The sequence below is a fragment of the Pleurodeles waltl genome, chromosome 3_1 (genome assembly GCF_031143425.1).
Source record: "Pleurodeles waltl isolate 20211129_DDA chromosome 3_1, aPleWal1.hap1.20221129, whole genome shotgun sequence".
Taxonomy (NCBI): domain Eukaryota; kingdom Metazoa; phylum Chordata; class Amphibia; order Caudata; family Salamandridae; genus Pleurodeles; species Pleurodeles waltl.
This window is the reverse complement of record NC_090440.1, coordinates 702,961,133-702,972,676: the sequence shown is the minus strand read 5'-3', so window position 1 is coordinate 702,972,676 and position 11,544 is coordinate 702,961,133. Positions and strand designations below refer to the sequence as shown.

Here is an 11,544-nt window from a genome sequence, read left to right as displayed (position 1 = left end):
AGAAAGGGGGGGAGAAAAACCCCAACAGCCGGCCACAGTAGCTAACAGCAAACAAAGACAGTTACAATACCAGCAATGACCCACCCGACTCTCACAGGCCAGTGGCCCACGCTCGGCAACCAGGCCCACCATCCGCTTGTATCAACAACACATTCTCACTAGAGTCCAGTTAACTCAGCATTCCAGACGGGCGGCCACATCAGTGACCGGTCAGTCAGCGCAATTCCTGCAGCATCTAGAAAAGTTTGTCCGCCGTGGCAGGCATTACAGATAGGCCCACTGCGAGGCCCAATGAAGCTTTACTGGTGGGGTGAAAGATTTTTGGGGCTACACAGGCGCTCAAGATCATGAGTAGCAAAAAATCGGGTCAAGTAAACCAACAACCCAAGGAAACAAGGGTGCCTGCACAAGGGAACACCCCCCACCCTTATGGATTAAAACAATCCAGTAAATAATGATACAAGGTGCGGCACACCCAACAGAAACTTATTATGAGCTTATATGCAAATCATCAACAAAGAGCAAAGTCCAACATCAATGTTTAATACATATTTGAAAGAGTCCATTCTTATTCAGCAATTTAAATACTTATTCTCATAGGTGTATGCATTTCTCAGTAGCGATGCAAATCAAGCTGTGATTAATAACACATCCATAGTACTACAATTCAAGCCAACACGTGTTTCGTCTTGGGAAAAACTTCAATCCAATCCCAAATGACTTCTTCAGGGCTAAAATTGTAAATAAATTATTGAGTTAATAACCAAAATACTACAACTAAGTCTTCAAATTTGCCTACAAAAGGACAAGGTAATGGTAGAAATTCAAATTGTGGTTTAAACAAATAGCTGAAGTAATAACCCCATAGTGTCTCATAACTTGTACAAATGTCCCAAATAACGAAGGGTGGAATGAGAACCAAAGAAACGCGAATAATTAAAGACTACCATTAAGTACATTAAGTGAGAATATAAAGCTCAAGAACAGACTACATGCCCAAACATGCACTAGCCGAAAGCTCCAATATTCAACTGTAAAAACACCACTGTGTTCATTGACATGCAACAAAAAATGTGGAAGTCATACCTCCTTATTTAACCAATTCCAACCGTCAATAATCAATATCCAATCGATGTCAATCGGTAAGTAAATAGTGAACTTTGGAAAACAAAAAATAAAAAATAGAAGATAACTTCATTTATATCTCCTTGTTCAGGAAATGTTCAAAATGTCAGTAAGTTTATGAGACTCTATATATAAAATTACCTATTGTCACATGGTTTGTATGCTCCAGTGAACAGTTTCACTTCTCAGTATTGGTAGCAATATTAGTCTAGTGCAATAACCAATTTTTGGCCTCAGATCTAGTAAGAAAACAAACAGAATAAATATAAGTCCAAAATATTCTCCTTATAGTGGTCTACACACCTCGTAGACCATTAATAATTAATAAATAAGACTGCGAGGCCCAACTCCGAAAGTTGATCCGGCGTGTTAGGTCGATCACTAGGTGGCTGCGAGATTTCAGTCTCCGACTCCGACGCCACTGGGGAGGCACCAATGGCCGCAGCAGAGTGAATCGCCTCCCTCCTCTCCTGTATAAGCTGCTCCAGATCAGGGGCATGAGTCACGATCACTGCCCTTATGGCCGTGCCTGACCCGACTGCGCCTGCTCTGCGAAACCGGCACGCTCCACTCCACCGTACGACCCGAGGGGCGGCCCATTGACTCGAGCCACTCCCATGCTGCCTCCGGCGTGGTAAAGAAGTGCGACTTGTTCTCGGCTACAATGCAGAGCTTGGCGGGGAATAACAGAGAGTAGTCCAGGCCGAGAGCTCTGAGTTTACGCTTCAAGGGCATGTAGGAGGCCCGATCCCTCTGTACTGCTAGAGTGTAGTCCGGAAACAGCAGTACCTGTGCATCATCCACCCGAGGCGGCGGAGAGGATCTCACAGTTTTAAGTATAACATCTCTGTCCGCAGAATGTAGGAGGCGGATTATGAAAGGATGGGGGCCACTCCCCGGAGGTGTCGGCCGCGTGGGAATCCGATGTGCGCGCTCCAATGAAAAAAGGACGTTAGCGTGCCCGCCGGCACCAGCCCCCATAGCCAGCTCTCAGAAGATGCCACTGCATCCCGGCCCTCTGTACCTTCCGGCAAACCAACCACCCATATGTTGTTCCTCCTGGAGCGCCCCTCCGCATCCTCCACACGACGCTCCAGTTCCGCCACACGTGCCAGCACGTCCCCCATCTTCATCTTCAAACGAGATGCCATCGGTGTCAACTCATCCACCTGTGCCTCTATCGCACCTGTTTTGTCCGCCAGCTTACGATGATCAGCGTGCAAGAGGACAAGGTCACTGGTCACCTTACCTATCCTGGCTTCCAATGATGTGCGGGCCCACTCCAACGAGTCTCCAATGCGCTCCACCGCAGCGTGTACCGCATCCAACTTCTGGCTGTCCTGCGCCGCCGTGTCCTGCGACCTTCCAGTTCCAGTACCAGAACGAAGACGGCCCGTTCCCGCCATGATCTAGACCACAGAGGATTCCAACCTGTTCCCAATCTCTCACCAGCTGCCTCGCCGCCGACTTCACCTGCTCCGTACCCTTTAATGTTCGCAGCTGGTGCAGGGATATCAAGCCAAGAGACTGCTACAAACGCTACAACAGTCCCGCGCCGAGTTGAACACCCAGGATCTGCTCCCAACTCCACCCCACCAGCGTCCGCAGGTACCAGACTCCACAGCAATAGGCACCAAAGGGGAAGCTGCACCCGATGCTGTCCTTGCCTCCAAAGACCGTTCCACCACCCGGGCTCCTTCAACTCCGCTCCATTCGTCACTGCTGCAGTCCTTGAATCAGGCTGGGCCCGCTTGCCTACGCGACCAGACCAGTACCGCACGGCAGCACGAGCAGCCCAGCCACCAGCCGCTGCAAAGCTGGCCTCCTACTGCCAACCTCCAGGTCCACAGGTCCCACTGCCAGCCTCCAAAGGCCCCAGGTGATCTGCCAGGGCAAAGTCAGTCCTGCAATCTAGGCTGCGTGGTCCTCGGGCCGGTCTAACCCCCACCGCGCCGAGGCGCCCGCCACAGCAGGCCAGCACACGCAACCCCGTATCCACCACGCCCACAGATGTTGTCTCTGTGCCCCCGATAGGGCACTAATACTTCAGGAGGACCTCCGCTGGCCCTCTCCTGCTGCCAGGCGTGCCCGCACCGCGGCCCGGCCACAGAGCCTTGCGGACCCGGCCCAGCTCCTCCTCCTGCCCCTCCGGGGAGCCTGTAAGTAGCCTGTAAGCACTCCTCACCTGCAGCCTTGTCTTCACCCCCGCTGGGGCATCAATATTTTGGGGGAGTCTCACCCCGAGGCCGTCCCTGTAATCAGGCCCTGCAGCCGTCGCATGCTCGATGCCACACGGCGCGGCCGCACCGCCGCCCGGCCCAACACCTCAGGCCGCCGGCCCAGGCTCATCTCTTCTGCGCGCCGCTCCGAGTCGGCGCGCAACACAAATTCAGCCCGGCGTCCCTCGGATGCCTGCCCCATCACCGGCCAGGCGTCACCGGTCTCCTGACCCCCCCAGATGGCACCGGATAAGCCGGGCGAGACGCGGAGCTTCTTCAGCTCGCGTCCGCCATTACCAACAGCTTGGCCACGCCCCGTCACCCTTGGCCTTTCATACAGCCCTTTGGGTTTTCCGACAGGAGTTAGCTTTAAATTCTTGCTCCAGTTTTGCAATTTCTGTCTTGAGTTCTAAGCGTCTGGTCCGAGTCAGAAGCACAAACGTGGTGGTGTGTTTAATTAGTTTGCCTCTGAACACCGCTTTAGCTGCATTTCATATAGTTGCCCATGGAATGTCATCTATTTCATTCTCTTTGAAGCAGTCCTCCACCACTTACCACTCCCTAAGAACAGGGTCTTTAAATGCTATCTCATTCATCCTCCAGGGCCTATAAGGTGGGTCCTCCGGAGAAGCTGTAAGTACTGGTATTGTGACTGGTGCATGACCTGACAAGGCCAAGATTCCTATTTTGGGGGGGCTAGCCCAGGAATAAATACTTGGGAGATATATAGTCGATCCTTAAGTGCGAGTGGTGGACACCAAAATAACATGTTTAGTCTCTTTCACCTTTATGTGGTGTCTACCAGACATTGAGTAGTTTCAGGTCGTTAAAGCCTAGGGTCATTGAGGATGGGGGTTAGGTGGGTGGTCAATGTTTGTCAAGAGTGATGGGATCTATTGATACTAGGTTCCAGTGCTACATTGAAATCACCAACTATGATATTATCGGATGAATGCTGGGCCAGGTAGGGAAATAGCCAAGCAAAAAGCTGCTCAGACAGCCACAGACCAAAGCCATTGTCACCACCTTACCCCCGCCACTCCAATTAATCATGACCAGTCTCACTTCACGGGCTGTGTGTGTTGAGTCCACTCCGAAAGGGTCGCCACCTCTATCAGATTTGCAAATTCCTTAGTTTTAGGGCATTATAATTAAAGTGTTGCAGGATATATTGTGAGTGAAATCATTTAACATCATAAACTAGAAGATATGACTCTTGTTAAGTACGTCATTAGTTCTCTTCAAGTGGAGCAAGGACTTCCTCTTAACTGGGAAATTAAGGCCTTGCACATGTATGGCTATGATGTTCAGTATCAGTACGTTATCCTGCATCAGGAATGTACAAGGGTATCTGTAGATTCAGCAGTACTGCTCTTCAGTGTGGTGTCAAAGGTGCAAAGGAGATAGTCCCACACCCCTGTTCAGATAACCAACAGATTAGTGACTAGGCCTGTATAACAAAAAAAAACAATATAGTCATAGAACTAAACAAGAGAACTTGAATAAACTGGGTGCCATCCCGAAGTATCCTAACTCCTATACTGTAAGGAGGAACTGCAATATGAGACAGATAGGCAGCATTAACAATATGGAAAGCACACCTCTGAGGGTCCTCTGCGAAGGAACCAGCTCCTCATAGCCTGAGGGTAGTCAAAACCCGTCCCCGCCCTGCCCTGGTGGACCACGGGGATATAAAAACAGATTGCCAATCATGAACCTTTTGAAGAAACTCCTTACTCTTGCAAAGGTTGGTGAAAAGATACGGTGAGCCTATGAAGTATCAAGAAATAAAAGCGACCCTGAAAATCTAGCACCTAATGACCATAGTCATTGTCCACAACTGCCTGTAGGTCAAAATACCTGGGGATGGGGGAGTCGTCTGCAGAGAGGGAATGGTGCTCTTGGAGAGTCCTGTGCACCTTGCATCCTCTTGCCTTCTTAGGTTGTCTGTGTCTCCCCTCCTGGTGATGCTGATCAAGTTGTGCCTCTGTCGGGTTCTGGTCATCTTCTAGTTGGAACAAGGAGACTGCTTCCTGTCGAGTGGAAACTCAGGCTGGCTTCTTCTTGTATTGAAACAAAAGGTGTTCTGGGAAACCCCAACTATATGGGATCTTGTGAGCTCATAGATAATCAGATAATCTGTAGCTATTTTGAGGGATATCCTTTTGGCCAGCATGAGCAGATAGATCTTGGAAAACAGCCAGAGTCGATCCTCAAAACAATATAGATTCAGACTGTCTAGACGCTTTCATGATATCATCCTTCAGTCAAAAACAGTGGACTCTAATTAGGACATCAGGGGTCAGCTTATTTTGGCTTTGACATGAGCTGAATATTCAGAGTGCGGTCTAATTCAACTGTCGGGTGATCTGGGCCTTGCAAAAGGGACTTGAATAGGTCCTAAATACTGGAGCAGGTCTCGATCAGAGACCGAGTTTGGAATGCCCCTGGTGCTCACATTGTTCGAGCAGGAGCTGTTTTACAGTCTTCAACTTTATCAGCCATTGACAAAGTTTTTCAAGCTCCTCCAAACTCACTCCCAATTCACCCCTTTTGTGGCCCCCTTCAGCCGTTCCAACCTCCAAATGATCCATTCTTGTGTCTAGTTTCTGGACGGCATGCGATCAGTTAGCAACGTCACAAAATCTTATGGTAGCTGGCCCACCTCTTCCTTGAAGTCGGGCCAACATTGGCTGAATATTGCCACTTGTTGCTGGAGACCCCATGTCTGTCCCCTCACCAGCCCAGGATCCACTCTGAGCTAATTTGCTGGCTTTTGTGACCGGTGTGGATATCATCAGCTGCGGTTTCTTGGTCTCTAAAAGGTCTTTAAGAGAGTGACCTCCTCGGGCCCTGTAGAGGCCATAGTCAGTAAAACCTGCACCACAAACATGGGCCAATGAGCCGCAGGGTCCTCTATTCAGCAGCCGCTCAGCCTAACTAGGCTCTTGATAGTAAAGGTAGTGTTGGGCCCAGGAGTAACAGCCAATTGTACCCAGTAGACCCCTCACAGGCCACCATTCAGAAACAAATGGTATAGGTCTTTTGTGCGTGTGGAACCCCTGCTAGGGCCCTTTCCCTGGGTCCTCACCGCTTGTTGCTCTATATCCCCAGCTACCGGCGCTGGCCAAAACACTCCAGCTCCTCTCCTCCGATCGCAGAGCTCATGTAGAAACGAGACACCGGCGCACTGCAGCCCTTTCTAGATCCATAGGTGTTGTTAGGAGCAGCTGCATTCTCAGTCCTACTCCAAAGGCACATTCTAACAGGCTCCAGGACACCCTGCCCGTAACAGTGTTCGGTCAATCCTTTTTAATCGACGGCCATGTTGTCCTGCTCCTCCCAAAACCGGGTGGGGACGAGGCTGCCTCGCAGGTCTCACCAAGATCCCTAGGGGCAACAGAGTGCAGTTTGGCAGCTCCCTTTGATGTAAAAATACTTCCTGTGTCCCATGTCCACATTTTAAGGTTTCATAAGTCGGTCTGGGTGTCAGCTGGGTCTGGGTGTCAGCTGTGTAGGTCCCTCCAGGGCTGGGAGCTCAGTGAGGGTCCTCATTGTAGCCACACCACAGTGATGTAGAATCTTTAACCATGGTGGCCCTATCAGGCTTGCTTTACCAATTGAAGAATTTTTCCTATGTGATCCCATGACCATTCTTTTTGAGGATCCATTTTATACTGAGGGATTTCTTTTGCAACTACCAGAATTGCTTTAAGTAAATGTATCAAATCTACATATGAGGGGACACAGCTGTAGCTAACATCAAGTCATACTACAGAGCAGCACACCTGAATGGCAGTATGATACAATGATAGATCAAAATATGCACCCGAGAAATAGGCAAAGGGGTCCAATGGTCTCACTTTCTATATGAAGGATCCACTGACCGCCTTTTGATTCTTGCTAGTAAGGTGGTGCTTCAGATTTGGATAGAGACATTGGTGGCTCTGGCCTGAAGTAAAAGCTTACGAGAGAAGCCCCCTTGTGAGCGGGGCGATGGCATTGACAGGGAACAGAGTTATGAGGTTTTCAACAATCGGATATGATTGGTATCTCCAGGATGGGAGGTGTGATGGTGGGCATGACAATTAAGTAATTCTCTGCCCTGAAGGAGGTGTACACTTTTCATCATACTCCAATATTATCAACTTGGCCACACACTTATACCTTATCTGTAGAGGTCCGCCCCATGGAGGGTAAGGTCCTGACAGAAGAGTTGCGGGTGCACAAAATTTCACAGATTTATTAACCAATTGTCAGTAACACTCCTGCCTGCCTCCAGGAGACGAGGGAGAGGCATTTGGGACCACTTACAGATGATGACAGAAGGGCGGCATGAACTCCTCCACAGGACACTGCTATTGCTACTCAATTCAGATTTATTCAACTAAAATATTTTTTACTGCGGAGACTGGGGGTGGTGAACTCACCAAATTGCCTTAGATGTCTCACACACACACACGGGATTTTATTTACAGGACTCTGAGTTCCACCATCTTTGGCCCCTTTGGGCTGGGAGTGCTTTTCATGGGCTTTGGGTGAAGCATTCCTGCAGATCCCAAGATGATTCTGTTGCTTGTTAATGTCGATATGGACAGTAACAGATATAAGCTGGCTTTGCTATAGATGCTCTTGGTCACCAATAGGGACACAGAAAGGAGAACTGGAAAAAGGGTTATGGACCTCTCAGGAGAATTGGAGAAAGGTATGAGCCATGAAGGACTAGTGATCTACAACAGGGGATGCCCACAGAAACATCAGAAAATTTGTGATAACTGGTGCCATTTTAGGAGCAAGCAGAAGCCAAGGTCCCAGACACAGTATTTCCTAATGTTGGAGTGGTTGTTTGAGCACGAGAGGAGAGGTCACTAGGTAGCTACAGAAAATAGGAACACAGAAGAAAGAGCTGTCTGATGGATTTGACAAAATCTTTGTTTCCCATATGTGTTTTGAAGCAGTAAAGCTCAAATAAAATGTCTTATGAAAAAAATAAGAAATAGTTTGGAACACACAATGCTCCCCAACCACTTCCGATCCTACACACAGACACTAAATGAAGGGAAAAAACAACATCCTTCATTGTTCTCTCTGATCTAGATCGGTAGTATGTACAGTCTTATTTTGGATTCTTCCAGATACGTTGGATACAAGCTGAAAACACCGGCCTTGCACACATCACCCCAGTGGAGGACCAGTTTCCAGCAGGTTGGCAAAGCTGTGCATGACAGCCCCAGATTATTGAACATGTGCCTGGTCCCATAGCTACTGACCAGTGAAAGTGCAGCGCAAACCCACATGCCTTCTTACAAACCAGACACCACCAGCACACCAAGACAACACCCGCTACAACAACATTAACTATTTATGCCTGCCATCACCAGAGGTGTATCTTCAATAGGGTGTCATACTCTCCCCTAATAAATGAATTTTCATGCGAGTAGTCTGATGCAGTATCTTGAAGTCAGTTTCTGTCACTGTCTGCCTCTAGCTGTTCAACAACGGGAAAGCCACACTCTAACCTGTGGAAGAGTTCCTTTTTGGACCAACCCCTCATCCTCTCCCGGCATAATAGAAAGGAGAGATGTCGCTCGGCCCTGGGATCGCATGGCCGTGTAAGCAGCTAATGCTCAGACAACCTCTACTTACATTTAAAACTATGCATTTAAAGCTGTACGTTGCAAAACTGCTTTCACTTTTTTGCTCACCTACTAAAACCACTTATGTCCATGTATATTTTCTGTAATAGAAAGGGGGCGGAGGAAAATTTCCCAATAAGCCCATGTTCAGTTAGCTACTTTGTTTTATTATGGGGTGGATGTGTAATGAGACAGTAAGAAAAAAAGTAAATATCCCTGTTTATAGGTTTGTGTTTTACAGAGAAAGGAATGCAGTGACTGTGATTTTAATTCATAAAATTCCATACTGCCAAATATTGGAAGGCATCTTTTTTATCACTCAACAGTCGAGTGGGTGGACAGTTATGAAGTTAGTTTCCCTCAAACTCCTCCCACCTATCGCCCCCACACAGTTCAGTAAACTACTTTTGTTATGAACGAATTCGAATGTAATCATTTTGACCCTGTAACATGGATTCTAATCATGGATTCGGCATGATGTGACCAAACATTGTTTGAACTGGGGCAAATCCCACTGCTATCTGGCAATATGCAATACCATTTTCTATCCTTCACAGCCTCATCACATTTCGGTTGTATTTTTTAGTATTATGATTAGAAGAACACACAGTACTGTTCTATGTCGTACATCTCACACTTGAGGTGTTCGAGGTGACATGAAAATGTTCTATAATCAGTGCACTGCTGCTCCTTGGAGCCGATGCTATATCAAATGCAGAACATAGAAAAACTTCGTGGGAAAATAGAAACATACATGCTTGGCAACAGGTGCATTTCCCATCTAAGCTATCTGGCTGGAAATAAAAACCATAACTTCCAAGCTACACACGGGGCTCTGTAGCAGACGCTCAATCACCGCAGCTAACTCCATTAAACTGAAGTCTGTAACCTGGGTGTGGCACCCTGGCGCTACCTGCCCAGCTTGTTGCACAAACTATTTAAGTAGTGTCCAGAGCACTGATTGTTGGAAACCTCAGACTCACGCTCCCCATTTTCCCTAAGATACACCCCGAGCCTTCAGCGACAACCATGCGGGCTAGTGGAGATACTAAGACAGAGACGCGGATACATATTCACAACCTCACCTCTACCCAGGGTCTTCTGGGCACACACCACTGCTTCACAAACCTGACTGCACTCTTCTCAAGCAAATGCACAGGTACGCCTTCACTGCATCCACCATGCACTTCAAACAGTGCACGAGGCTACAGCCACATGACCACCATGAAGAACCTCAATAAGCCGCTTCTGGCTAGGTTTGTGTTCCACAGATGCCACATGCATAGCCACAGACGAATGACTTACTGCAAGTTCTACTTACCTTTGGCAGTGGACTTACCCTGATCTCATGGCTTTATAAGGTGCCAATCTCCATGGTCTCTGGTAACCTACAGACCTTCCTTACCAAATGGGAAGCTATACTACGAAGGAAATTCCAGGGAAAAAGAGAAGAAATGAACTTTAGAGCACACTCATAAAGTTTCAACCGTTGTATCTTTACACAGTTCATTACAAGCATTCATGCACACTGACAATATGCGCTGCCCTTGATCTGGTCTTGTTGATGCCGGCTTTATACACACGGCTTGGGGCTGCCTGGGGATCGCTGGTTCCTGGCTTTGTGTCAAGGCTGGGTTGGAGAACACTTTGAACAGACGTGCGCTAAACACAATGGAATTATGATGGCTCGATTTGTATATTAGACAAAAAATGAAGAAGGCTGGTCACAGATTCTTTGAGCTGGATTTGAGTATTGGCTGCCTTATTTCACTTTGGAAGTCCCCAGATGGTCCACCACACAGGAGGTGGAAGAAAGAGGCGGAGAATTAGGTGGCGGCTCAGAGTCGATGAATTAAGGGCATCATAAGAAACCTCTGGCTAACCTTTGGATGGACGTACTGGTTAACTTTATAGATCCCTAAAATCAGCAACCCTGAGTTATGACATTAATACTACACTTGTTTACAACTTATACTTTTTACTGTGCCACATGATCGGACTTAACTGCACCCAGGCTACATTTTGATTGAGACTGTATACAGGGATGTGGTTTGAGTATAAGTGCTATTGTCGAATTTAAGTTACAGAGTTTAAGTAATGGAATTATTCGGCAGCTACACATATTGTTTCTGTTGTTCCGTCCATATACTCCTGTATTTTCACCAACCTCGATTTGGTGATAAATTGCGATCAAGAAATAAGAATGGATTATGTACCTCATTTAAGTCTCAAAGCTAAGGGAACTGTTGTCATGGCAAAAATATATTGTGCTGATTATCGGACTGGAGTGTAAGCTTTTCATATCAGACTGCAATAAGCCTAGGAAACTCCCAGCTAACGGTCCATGTTTGAGAACCAAGTACTACCACATACATCCAACAGGTGCACAGGACCACAGTGACACCAGCGCTACCTCAACAGTGCTGACTCTAACACACTGGCTCGGCATGTCTGCCACCACCCAAAGCAAAAATATGACAAGCCCCACATCACCCCAGGGACTGCTACCATAAAGGCCTTCAAATACTGGTTAGGTTTGTGGGACAGCTTGGGTACAGAGATAA

General features: G+C 47.6%; 1 long non-coding RNA gene across 1 annotated transcript; it reads right to left on the bottom strand.

The window, feature by feature from the left end:
* Positions 1–522: 522 nt before the first annotated feature.
* On the bottom strand, positions 523–3,661 carry LOC138284515 (uncharacterized). The gene is made up of 2 exons (XR_011201408.1): positions 1,087–3,661; positions 523–731 (listed from the first exon to the last, which is right to left on the bottom strand). It is a non-coding gene; the product is annotated as an uncharacterized lncRNA (long non-coding RNA).
* Positions 3,662–11,544: the final 7,883 nt, after the last annotated feature.